We start from the raw sequence: 13,895 nt of genomic DNA, 5'->3' as shown, positions 1-13,895 counted from the left end.
TACTGGCATTGTTGGGAATGATCTTCCATAAAAGTGTCTTTTTTTTGGGCAAATTTTCTTTCCTTATACAATCATATTTAGTTGTGAATTTTGTCTTATAATACAAAATAATATTTGTAGAAAACTCCTTATCTTTTTGAGTTTTTTTTTAAAGTGCGAAACTACTTAGAAAATTTGCTTGAAACTTTTTAAATTTTTAAGGTATTCAAATTGGACTTTTTTCATTAGTTGCTAAATAAGAGTCACTACAAAAGTATGAAATTTTTTTTGCATATGCACAGTATAAAAGTACTTCTTTAATTACTTATATATTGCACAGTGTTCAACTTCTTTTTTTGAAATTTTAAAGCCAAAATTTTGGAATTAATTTTGAATTGCTTTCAAAATTTTGTTTAATGTTATTAAATATTTTTAAAGTTATAGCAAAAAAACGCTTTTGTAAAAAATTTAATTTTTGTAAAAATGCTTATATCTCCATAAATATTTAAACTAGGCTTACAAAATTGTGGGCAATTATTCCATATAATAACCAAAGTAATTGTTACAAGTTATAAATTTATTGCTACATTTTTTGACAAAGGGTGTTCAAAAACGCTATTTTCTGTTTGTAATTTATTGTTGATCCTTCAAACCTCTGAAAGCTTTGAATTTCATTGATAAGTAGGAGAAATTGCATGATCTAAATGTTTCTGAAGTTATAAAAAGATTCTTTAAGTATTTCTTGAGAAATATGAAGAAAATATAATAGTATAGATGTGTTTCCATTCTTTTGTCCATCCCCTAAAAAGGTCAAATGAAATATTGACATTAAAAATAAAACTTTATTAATAAAATGTTTCATGCAGTTAATGAGAATTTGCACCCTACTATGTTTGGTTATTTTTTCATACTTCTTAACTTGATACTTCTACAGTAGTGATTTATTTAGATTAAAAAGCTAAACTGATGAAGACAAGTGCGAAATCTCACCTGTATTCTTCTCACATCTGTGACTAGTTTGACAAATAGGGAGTGCTAAAAACTTGCAAAACAAATTCAAAATTTTCTAAAGAAAGATAATCTTTTCATTTACTTTTTCTAAATGACGGGTGTTTTTTTTTTTTTTTTTTTTTGGAACATATTAGGTGCACTATGAAGCATTTCTGAATGAAAGTAATAAAACAATGTTTGCATTTAAAAACTTGGCTTCTAGAAGATTCTTTATCTTGTTTTCTTTTTCCTGTTCATTGCTTTAAAATGGCAGGGAAGTATTTTTTCCTTATAGTAATCAAGCATAATACTTTACTTATTGTGTGCGACAGGCGTTAATTTTAAAACGAAGACTAGATAAAAAATAAACTTTTTTAAAATAGTAAAAGCATAAAAAAGACTGAAATTGTTTCACAGTTGCATGCAGGTCTTGCTTAGATAGTAGGTGGGAGTCATAAATGTTAGAATTAAATCTTGAAATTCTAGGCTGGAATTCAACTGAATGACTTAAGACACGCCACTCGCCAGCTATGGCTGTCATAAATTCAGGACATTACTCTTCTTGCCTTAAATAGCTATTCAAGTGAAACCCTTGGCTCGAATCTTACGTTGAAGACAGGGATTTTTTTTTATCCATTTCTCCCTACAATCTACTATGATGTCAAAATATTTTTATCCAATCAGATATTTTGTACAGTAAGTAAACAAGAAAATTATACATTAATGGCATCTCGTGTATTAAAGCTTGAATCAAAGACTGATGATTATTTTTTTCTCTATATTTTTATCTTTTTTACTGATTTTTCTTAGTTAGATTTTCCTTAGTAATATTTTAATACCAATGGTATGTATTTTTTAGTAATTTTAAATATTAATTTCGATTTTCATTATTTGTCTTTTAAAAAAAATATATTATTTAACAATAAAATTAAAAGAGCTAATTTCTTAACTCAAATTTATTAGTAAATCCCTAGTGAAATAGTATTAAGCTATCAAAATATGAAAATGAAAATTCTATTGAAAATTTTCCAGATTCATTTTTTAAAATAAATACACAGAAACTATAAATGCATTTGGAAGTGCTTGTGAATTTTTTTCATGATTTTGAGTACTGAATATTAGAAAAACTGTAAAGTTGTTCTTTTTTTTTTTTTTAATTTTTTGAAAATTAACAACTATAAATTCTTAAGATTATTTTTAATTCATAAATTTACATTAGGTAACATAAATAATGAAATCTATATAAAAAAATATCTATTGAGAAATACCTTTGGCATATTATCTAAGATTTGTTTTGAGTTTTCATGCTTAATATTATTTATTTATGAAAATTAGTATTTTATTTGTAAGTGTGAATTTTACATACAATAAAGCCAATTTAAAGTTTGATCATGATATTTATGAATTTTTTATACACACATAAAACAAGCCATCAACTAAATGTACAATTCATTTAATACATTACAATAAATAAACCAATAAATCATAATTAATAAAAAATAATTGCAAAATATGCAAAAATTGATGACTTTATGAATAATTACTCAAATTTTAATAAATTTTAAACACTATTACCTAACAATAAAACACAGTCTATGCAACTTCGGATATAGGCAAAAATTATATACTGGATTTCATTATGTGTATTAAAATAAGTCAACAAATTTCTGCTATTGTGTATGGAAATTTTTTAATCCCACCATTCCCAAGTAGCACAATTCACAAAAACGATATCGTAAAAACTTAGCTTTGAACATTGTACAATATCGTAACGAAATATTGTACTATATAAAAATGGACCCCTTTTATGACGTATATTCAATATTGCAAAACAATATTGTTCGATATTGTAAAAACGTTGGGGAACGTCGATCGACATCTCTCTGCATTTACAAACGTTGTACTATGCCGCTCGACATCGTCAACACGATATTCAAAAAACGAATGCTGCGGAATGCCGACTATCGCCAAAATTACGTTATTTGAGAAAATAAAAATTAGTTTTTGAAAATATTCATGCCTGCTTGTAACCTGGAAAAAGCTGATAACAAAACCGTTCTAGCTTGTTTAAAATTAAATTATTTGTTATTACCAAAATTTATAGAATTTTAAAATCTGCAGCTTAGTTATTAATATTTAATAAGTTTGGGTAGGCAATTATATTTTATTATTATTCTAGAAAATAAGCTAGAAAGTAAATAGTTTTGTTACAATATTTTTTCTCTTTTTTAGGGTACAAGCAGCCATTTATACTGTGAAATAATTTTAATATGTTAAGTGATTTGTGCAATAATTTTTACAGCATCTATATTTTACTATGTAGATTAAAATTACAATATGTTTAATTTAAAACCATAAACTTTTTTGCTGTGACATTATATAATTTGTATTTTACTAAAATAGTAGATATGGAAAACAAAATTCCTTATCTTCACAGCATCATGTTCGATTTTAAGAAATCTGATTAAAAAGATAAAAAAAAAAAGCAATATTTACACTGATGTTGTCATAATAAAATAACAGGAGTCACTTCCTCAGATTTAAAAAAGGGTAAGCATGGTAGAATAAGCTGCGATTTAATTTACTTATAGCCTTTGTCCATTAAAGTGTAGCCAAAATATCTATTAGGGCATGAACAGTTGTCAAATGTGTAAATGAAATATAATTTTTATTAAACAGTAAAGAATAATATACTAATTTCTATAATTTATTGTATTCTTTAATATAACCAATTTGCTTCTAAAACAAAACTGTGTCAGTAGAGGCAAACTTAGTCTTCCTGCCTTCCCGGTCGTTGACGGTGGCAAGAACTTCACCAAATTTTTCAGCTTTTTCGAGTCTGCTAGTTTCTTTAAACAGTCTGAAGGCAGCAGCTGAAAAAAAATAAGACATGAACTGTGGTTAATTTTAATATTTTTAAATTAAAAGACAAATAGTTATATTGAAAACATTACATGAACTAAAGTAGACGTAAGTATAACGCAAGTACTACTAGCAGCGTTTATGCTAATTCCTAGGTTGATAATTCTTTTGTATACAATCAGAGCAGTTTTTATGCTTTCAGGAGCACTGGGCCTGTTTTTATATGGGGGCCCTTTACGAGTAAGTTTATAACATATGGAAAATATTATATTTTATAATATAATAGATGGAAAAAAAATTTTCTTTGAAGAATTTTTAAAAATTATTTGGTCACCTTTCGATGAGGTGATCCTGGTTCCAATACCAGTATGGGCTGGGATTGGAACCCGGCTAGTCAATACAAATTCCACATCTAACATGTGCCTACCACAGTGCTGATTCAGATAGAGTGAAATATTTTGTAAAGGTACCGCTAAGTGGTAATAAATTTGGCTTGTACACAGATCCCTGTTCTTTAACTATTAAAACAAAGTTTCAATTAGCAAACCATAATTTTAATTAAAAAGTGAGATTTTTTTCTCTTGATTTTTAATATGACAAAATAAATGCAACAGACTGTGTTTATAAATGTAGTCATTCATCAATAAATAAATAAATATTTAATCTATATATTTTAATATTAAAATATTCATTTTTAATCTTATATCAAAATAGAGAAGTTAAGCTAAAAAAAATTTTAAAAAAATCTATGTACTTATTGGAATTTTTTTTCCACAAAATTTCTTAATAGAAAATCTGATAACGTCAAAGATACTATAAACATATTATGAGAAAAAAATTCCAGTTACCAGTTAATAACTCTACTGCCTCAAATAGACTTTGAAAGGGAAGAATGACACTATATCAGGAAAAAAACATCTGAATTCATCAGCCCCCTTTTTTTCCCTTCTATTTTTTGACATATTAGGGTAATTTCCTTCTAATATAACCTCAAGCTTTAGAAATATATATTTTCCACTAATAAAATATAATGTAGATTTTAATTCCATGCTTTTTCAATCAAAAGGTAGTATTTTCATTAACATTATTTGAATTTTTTTTTTTTTTTTGGAAAAATTCATATTTATTAATTACTTTCTACAGCTCCGTAAGTCTATATTAAGACAGCATTAAATGTGTACTTTAATCTGTACCTTAGAGGAGATATTAGGGTAGAGAGAGCCAGTCTATTGTTTGGACTCTGAAAACTTGTTCCAAGATGGGGGTTTCCTTTTTGGCGAAAAATTCATAGCAGGCGGTCGCATCGTACAGCAATATTTTCAAGAGTACCTAAAGATTTTTTCTCTCTTTTATTTTACTTTGAATGCTTTCCCAATTTTATTCGTGATTGTAAAAGATAAGCTTTCAAATAAAACTACATTAAAGTATGTGTGCTACATTTAATTATTTACTTTTAATTGCTTAATCATGAAAAGCTAATAACATATTATTTAAGTATGACTTTGCCAGACAATGAAATAAAAATAATGATTTTTTGAATCGAACATACATTTGAAAGCATTTAAAATATAAAGAACTAATTGCAAATGGTTATAGGTATTAATTATTTTTGTCAAAACGTCATAAGAGATAAATAAAAAAAATAACTACTTACTTCAATAGAATTTAAAGAACAGCAGGAAAATAATTAGATATCAATATTTTATTTTAAGTAGTTTAAAAAAAACATTATCATTCTGTTTTATATTACATTACGGCTTGAACTAAGAAATTTATTTTCATTGTCAATCTTTGTTTAAAGAAAATCATTTTATCCATTTGATAAAACATTCTGGCTTGATACGCAAAATATTTTCTAAGTCATTACTTTATAATCTGTAAATTTTAATAAGGAAAAAAAAATAAAATGTAATTTGCAAAGTTAGGAGATACATCTAATTTTTAAAAATACATCATGTCTTTTTTATATTACATTCTGACTTGAATTATAAAATATGTTATCAGCGATAATAATTTATTTATACCAATGCATACAATTGAAATTTTAGTGAGTTAACATAACATGATGAATGTATTTAAATTAAAATAACAAATTTTGTTAGTATAACATGATGAAAGTATTTAAATTAAAATAGCAAATTTTTGTCTTGTTATTTGTCCCTTTATCTTGTTTTTTAAAAAAAGTATTGCGAAATTCCATATAAGAATATACTGTCTACCAGTTGTTTGAAAGCTCTCGACAGCTACTTGTAATTTTATCTTAAAAAAATTAATTGATATTCAAAAAAAGAATTATTTCCTTTTTATTTCTCGAAATCGAAATTAAATACATATAATGATAATAATAAATAGCCACACCTTTTATAATCCTATAACAATTATTTAATAATAGGACCTATTATTAATAATAGAACCTATAATAACCTAGCTAATATTTTCCTCAATAATAAATGTACAGTAATAAATATAAAGCTTCCTAAGTAAATATGAATATCCAAACAATTTTTCCTATATAATAAAATAATAAGAAATATATTCTTCGGCTTATAAATTTTATTTAATAACGGAATTTTTAAAAAATAATTTTAGTTTTGATCCAAAAAATTTTTTTTGCATGAAATGTATTAAATATATAATTAAATAATTTAATATATATATTTAAATTCGCTTGAAATTATTACAAAAAATTATTTTAACGCATCAATAAAAGTTACAGAGCGAAAATTAAAGCGATCTGTTTGCAAACATTGGCGTGAAAGAAATGCGCCAAATCCGATGCACGCGCTATATCAGAAAAGGAGTAAAAATATCAGAATATTTGTATCAATATGAAATTTAATTGCAATGAAAATGCCTATCAATGTTAACTACATTATAATATATTAATTTAAATAAAAATATTAAAAAATAATTGCTATTTTGCTAGTTAAAAACCAATTAAATTCATTCCATAACTTGACGTGCTAACATATAAATAGAAAATAAATGTTTATAAGTGAATATAAAAGAATAAAAATCTTTCTTGTGAAATGCAAAAGGTCCTCCTTTAATGAATTTTTTGTTGCATCCAAATGCACAGCAGTATACCACCATTTTTTTAAAATTTCATAGTTAAAAACACAGCTCATCAATTCACCTCCATAGGAAAAGAATGGGGACAGGGTTTACTGGAGGGAAAATCGTCCAGGAATCACGTGACGATGTTCTTTGCAACGAGGGATGGGGGACTGGTTCTCTCTACCTAAATTACTCCTCTAAGATCTGTACACATTTAATGCTATCCAATCAATCTCAAGAATCAAAAAGATTTTTATAAATGTAATTTCAAATGTGTTGGAATTTAACACACACCAAGATAGAAAGTAATTTCAATACCTAACTAAAATTAATTAATGCAGCAATTTATTTAAAATAAATTTTAAAACTAAGAAAAGAAAACAATAAAGTATCAATAATTTAAAACACCGTTTAACTTTCAAAATCAATGATTTTTTTTAAAAAAAATCATTTGATTTAAATCATGTATTAAATTATGATTTAAATCAACAAACCCTGATAGCTAGTAGTTGAGAAAAGACGCCATGAAAAACATTACAAAACTTTAAGAGTGGCTAACTTTTGAACTTTGAAACATACAATGCTGTAAAATGTAAAAGTATTAGAGTTTAGAATACAAACTAAGCAAAATAAAACAGGAAGGACCAGGGTAATTAATTTAAGGAATAACTGATCCATTTTAGTGCAAGATAATGAAAAATAAAAGTCTTATTACAAATTTTAAAATTCTATGTCTATAAAATTACCCAAGATGGCGTTTGTAACAGCTGAGAGGCTTTCAAAACACTGTTTCCCTTTTCATTCTAATTTACAATACGTCATCGCCAATTCCAAGATGGTGCTGAAGTAAAAGAGCATAGATAGCCTTTACGGATAGTTTCAAAATAACATATCTGAAAGAAGAAAAAAAAATATATATATATAATGTTTTAATAACCATTACAAAATGTATCTCATATTTTATCATCAAGACCATACAAGTAAAACGGGCATGGGAGTGCTGAAGGAAGGAATTATCTAAATTTTTCATTTTTATAATATATTATTTATGACTTCAGTCACTTTTCACTAAAAGAGTTCTTGCATTAGTTCTATACTTTGTATATGAGAAGCTTTCAAAGCAAATGCCTTTGCATAAATATATTAAACATTGCAGTATCAGATTGTATGTTTACAAATCCAATTATCACAAATTCTAAGTATAAATTGTGTGCGGAGAAACACCTATACCATCAAAACACTTATCACAGTCATATTTGACTTAAGAATCGCATAAGTTAAAATATGTTGCAAAGTTGGGACATATTCAGCTATGGATTGCTTTTCATTATGTACGGGGTATCTGCGACATTTAAGATTTTCAAATCCCTGACTTTCCATCAATAATTCCAAAAAGTTGTCATGACTTACCGAAGTTACTATTTTCTCCGACAAAATCACAACAATAAATTTAAAAAGGCAGTATAATAACATTAATTGAAATGATAGGTATAACCAAAGCTGTTATACTCTGAGGCAGAATTTTTTCGAGCTATCTGCGACAAAACTCTCTAGCACTAATATCTTTCTGCAAGATACCTTTCATAATAATATACATGTATGCTGCTAATTTAAAATAACAAAAGCGCTGTTTTTAAAAAAAAAAAAACTATATATAACTTTTTTTAAATTGAATGTGTAATTTTTATTATAACATTACATGTAACATTTTCGCATTTTGTTGGGAGGCCGGAGGACACAGAAATTATTTCCTTCACCTTTTGTAACTAATCATCACAATAAAAAAAAATTGCAAATCATTAAATACGCAGTAGTACTTGGCAAAAAAAAAGAAAGAAAAAAGATTAACAACAAATTCACACGAATCGGTCGCCTCAAATGAGTGTTTCGTTCCTAGATTAGGCTGTTGTATAAAAATATCGTATAAAAAATATCAGATTTAAAAACTATGGAGAAATCAGCAGCAATAACTGATAAAATTCAACACAATTATTGACTTAGGAAGTAAATACCCAAATAAAAGATTCCAATTTTTCAGGTTGATAATCGGGATATTTAAAATCAACATCAATAACTGACGAAAATACAACAGAAAAAATACATCAATTTACGCTACTATCGGCGTATATTGAGCATGTCAAAAAGTTATAGACATTTTTTTAGTCCGAGAGGAGCAGACAAATTGTTACAGTGCACAGAACCAATAAAAGTAAACAAGATCTTTGGGAATATCAGAATTGAATAATGTGATATAATTTAATAGTTAACAAACTAGGACTAAAAAAAAAAAAGAGGAAATTAGCATAATTCTAGCAAATATATATACACATATCAAAACCCCGTCCGAAATTATTCATTACTTGATTAATGAGCTATTCGGTTCGGTAAGTAAGACATATAAAATTTTCATGATTCAATTCTTTTTTTTGCAATTTAAACATATATATATATATATATATGTACATATATATCTTAATTAAATACATTAAACATAATAATAATTAAACATATATATATATATAGTATATAGCTGCAAACTAGAAAAAAACTTCTTACTAACAGCAATATTAGAGATCTTATCAAATCTTCAGTAGACATATTAAATCAATCTAGTAGACATACTAAATCGAAGAAAAAAAAACATTTCTATCTACCATGACAAATTAATAATTAAAAAATATGCAAATATGATCCTATTTGTTAGCTCACTTAGCTCTTACATTTTTAATTAGTTTAAGTATTAAAAAATATTTTTCATCGAACGTACAAGTTGCAGGTGTGAAAAAATATAAACATAAGCATGTCAGAAGGCTTAACACCTCCAAACATACTATAAAATTTCGCCACTGTTTGTGAATATGAGAATTGAATAATGTGATATAATTAAATAGTTAAGCAGCCTGGACATGAAAAAGGAAGAAATCAATGTAATTCTTGCAATAATTATATATATTAAAAACAGAACATACCTGCCAAGATCAGAGAATTCGCTCACTTCAACAAGGTGCATTAATTCTCCTTCATCTTCAGCTGGTTTGAGTTTTCGGGCTCGCTAAATCGAAATCATTTTAAATCCACTTACATTATGCGCTAAGATATAAATCTTATGAGACGAAATTAGATTTAAATATAAGAAGATAGAAGACAAAAGATAAATAGACGGCAGGTGTAGCGGAAAATGATAAACAGCATCTTAACGGGTTACGGTTATGGTTCCGAGTGGTGAATATCATAGATTTCAGTATTTAGTGAAAACGATCGATGTCGTGACAAAAACACGATTACAATATTGATATCAAATATTGTCCGGTTGTTATTCGGATATCTCTAAATTTATATTTTAAATTTATTTTTTGGAATTATAACAATTTGACGTCATTTTTTGTCTTTTATATGATTAATTTTGATTTAAGAACACAATTAAGTTTTAAATGAAAATTTTACAAACAGATTTTTAATGTGAAATCGACGGGAATCGTACAATATCGTACACACAATTTCGGTTTTCGCCAATATTGACAATGTCGGTCGATGTAGACCAAAGCTGTTACAATATCCCTGTGCAATTCCAAGCAGTTAAGTTTCATAAATTCTCTTAATAAGTTTACATCCAGAAACAGCAGTTTGTCTGTAATGAAATAAGTTCACAAAAAAATAAGACAGAAATTTTTTTTTTAATTAGTTTAACCAAGGTTTTTTTAGACCTGTAGGTCATTAGCTGTTAAAATGTCTAACATTAAATCTAAAACAAAAAATACCAAGTAAAATGAATTATGATAAACCCAGAAAGTTACCATTTTAAATTTTTCAGTATAAGTACCTATTCGCGCCAACTACAATCATCAAGATGCCAAAGAATGTAACTACATTTTCCAGTCTATTTCTAAATATATATCAACTAAACATAATTGCATAACTAAAATTCTTTTCAATATTATCAAATACCTTAACTAATTTTTTTGGAACAGTGTGCACAGAATAAGATAATTAACATAAAATAAAAAAAAAATTTTATGAAGTGAATAAAATTAACTCAACATAAGATCTACATAAATATTTTATAAACAAACATACTTTTAAGATATGTTTATTAAAAGACAGAAACACTTGAATTTGACACATTTTGAAATGCACTCAAGGATCAGTTTTGACTTCATAAAACGTGGCATCAAAATAATTCATATCCTATATATTCAAGTTAAACTAAATTCTGTACCATAGTTAGTTATAACAAAAAATTTTACAACTAACTCTACAGTAAAAATTAAGAAAAATAAAATTTAACAGCCAAAGAAATTTATACATCATGCGAATATTTTTAATGAACATATAAGTTTAAAAAATCAATTACTGTATTTCTGAAATTGTCGAACATGTTTTATATTAAGACTTTGGTAAGTCCTTGATGCAAAACCAACTTTTCTACGTAAATAAATGAAAAAAAATAATGAAAAAAATTGGACATAGTATTTTGTTATTAGATTACTATTTTTATTTCAAAATTCATAAATTGTAGAGCATATTTTGTTATATAACCTGAATATCTGGAAGCAACAGTTAAATGCAGTAAAATATGGAATTTACAAAAACATTTTACTCTAAACAAGTTCTAAGTTATTAACAACTAAATAACGCAAATAAATTATTAACAACTAAATAACGCTAAACGAAGAATTATTAAGTAGGATAGATTTTATAGATCTAGGAACTCAGATAAATTATCAGCATGCATATTAATAACAAATAAGCATCTGCACTTACTTCTTCAATCATCTTTTGTTTATGAATTCATAATAATAAAAATTACAAAATGTGTATTGATAAAATTTTAACTGAAATTCTCTTGGTTATCAAATAAATTACTGTCTGTATTAAATGTGTTTCTTTAACAAAAATTTTATATTTGATAATAGCTTCAGTTTAAGACATATAGTAAACAAATTTGTTGAAGATATTAAAATATTCTGATAAACTTTCCATGTAAGAGAAAAGTTTAATATGCACATATAAAACAATAGAACTCTTGGATTATTCCTAAGTTTAGGAAAGGTAATATTTTACATACTTATTTTGTTTGAAAAAATAAAACAAGGAAAGAGAAGGTTATTAAATTTTTATATTAGTTGCTTTGATTTAGTTACCTTTTTAACACAAATTTTTTTGATATTATTTCTCAATTTGCACAACGTATAGTGCAGTTCGATAAATCAGAGGAATTAAATCAATAAAATTAAAGAATGAATAAGTATATTTTGTTTCATTATTACTACCAGATCATCATAACAAAATAACACAAACACTTTGTTGGATTAGAATGTCTCGGGGCCAGGCGAACTACCCGTCTTTGATAGATTTGTCATTTTTGACGTCTTTCAGTTGAATTGAAACGTAAGAGATTTTCCATCAGGCATTGTGAAAGTTAGTTTCAAATTAGAGTGATCAAAATGCAGTTTACAATTATGTTCTAATATTCTGAAGAATTTTTTAATTTATTCTTTTAAATGGTATTGAATTTAATTTGTGTATTTAAATTGGATGCAATGTTTATGTGAAAACATAAAAATTGACTGTTTTTATGTTGTTTACTACTCTGCCTTATATCAAGTAATGCTAAGCTTGTTATTTTTTATTCTTAAAATAACTATAATTTATAAACATTTTTAAACAATTTAAATTAAAAAATAACAATCTCAATCATCTTTATTTATTTTATCTCTATCTAATCCTACATAAAATCGATGAAAATACAATAGATACCATGGGACAAAAAAAAGGGATTAGTGAAAATAAACATTTTGACTTTAAAATATTTTATTAAAATTCTTTATTTTAAAATTAACTTTGACTTACCAGATGTTTTAATAAGAGCTAAATATGAATTATAATGCATTAAAAACATATTTTTTATAATGCTAAAGTTTTTTAAAAATTAACTGTACACATCGATTGCCATATTTTCTTTCTCAATATGACAATCAAAACTTGTGAAGAAAGATAAGCATGCTGAAAAATATTATTTTTGCTTAAGGAATCTATCATTACTAGAATAAGATTAAGACCTGTAAGATTTAGATTCGGTGGTAATAAGCATGTTTTTAGTTTTAATCAGATTTGAATGAAATATAAATGCCCAATTGCTTTATAAAACAGTTTTAAAAAAAGTTTTGGTAATCATCTCTATTAGAGGTTTAAATTTCTTCATAATTTTTTTCTCTTGAGAATTTACACTCTATTACTTTGATTATTTAGGTTTGCTATTGTTATTATTTGTTTCTTATGTTTTATCTTGCTTAGAAAAGCTCTTACTAAACAAAGCTTTAGTATAACTTTTGTTTGAAAGTAACCTTTTTAAAATGCCATGTGGAATATAACCTATTTTAAGCTTAATTTATAGAATAAGTTTATTTGCTTTGCACTTTATCCTTGTCAAAAATAAATTTGGTATGCACATAAAAGTGATATGTATATGCTTCTTATTAGTACAATCTCTGAACACATGGATTTTTCTTTATTTTTAAATCTGTTTAGTTTTTTTTGTCGTTTTATTCACTATGAAAACACAATAGGAAATTTTCCTTTTTATGTTTGAATATCAAAAGGGCCATTTTTCTGTTTGTAACAGATTTCTGAAATTCACGGCAAATTCTTTAGTTTCTTCAAAGTGGCATGGATCATTGGTAAAAGTTCATTGCTTTTATAGATTTAAATATTAAATGGAAATGTTGTTAAAAGGCTCTATTAGACATATTTTTTTCTAAGAAATTTTAACTGTTTCTAGTGATTTGTTTCTTTTATTCTTTAAAAAAAGAAACGCTTTTTAACAGATAAAGTGCTTAGGTTTCTATCTTCATTGCAAGCTTGTATTCTGCTCTACAGTTTAATTCATTCTAAATGATTTTGAAATTTGATCTTCATTTACAAACAATGTAATACTGAAGGTTTTTTTTTTACTTTTACTAATTGTTGGCTTATTACTGCTGCTGCTTTTTGGGCAATTTTCAGATTGT

The 13,895-nt window shown here is 25.9% G+C and overlaps 1 protein-coding gene and 1 long non-coding RNA gene across 8 annotated transcripts in view; one reads left to right on the top strand and one right to left on the bottom strand.

The window, feature by feature from the left end:
• LOC107455797 (protein phosphatase 1 regulatory subunit 12B) overlaps window positions 1–13,895 on the top strand; it is a 187,288-nt gene that overhangs the window by 166,845 nt on the left and 6,548 nt on the right. The window lies entirely within an intron of this gene.
• LOC147801881 (uncharacterized) overlaps window positions 3,661–13,895 on the bottom strand; it is a 287,387-nt gene continuing 277,152 nt past the window's right edge. The window contains exons 1-3 of one of the 2 annotated variants that reach the window (XR_015430607.1): window positions 9,858–11,339; window positions 7,635–7,781; window positions 3,661–3,842 (exon numbers count right to left, since the gene is read on the bottom strand). This is a non-coding gene — a long non-coding RNA (uncharacterized LOC147801881). Of the gene's footprint in view, window positions 3,843–7,634; window positions 7,782–9,857; window positions 11,340–13,895 lie in introns of those variants that run through there. The other variant, XR_015430608.1, reaches the window with a different exon arrangement.

This window comes from Parasteatoda tepidariorum, chromosome 11 (assembly GCF_982258835.1).
Source record: "Parasteatoda tepidariorum strain Cologne lab strain chromosome 11, Ptep-v5.0, whole genome shotgun sequence".
Lineage (NCBI taxonomy): Eukaryota > Metazoa > Arthropoda > Arachnida > Araneae > Theridiidae > Parasteatoda > Parasteatoda tepidariorum.
This window is presented reverse-complemented; position numbering and strand designations above follow the sequence as displayed.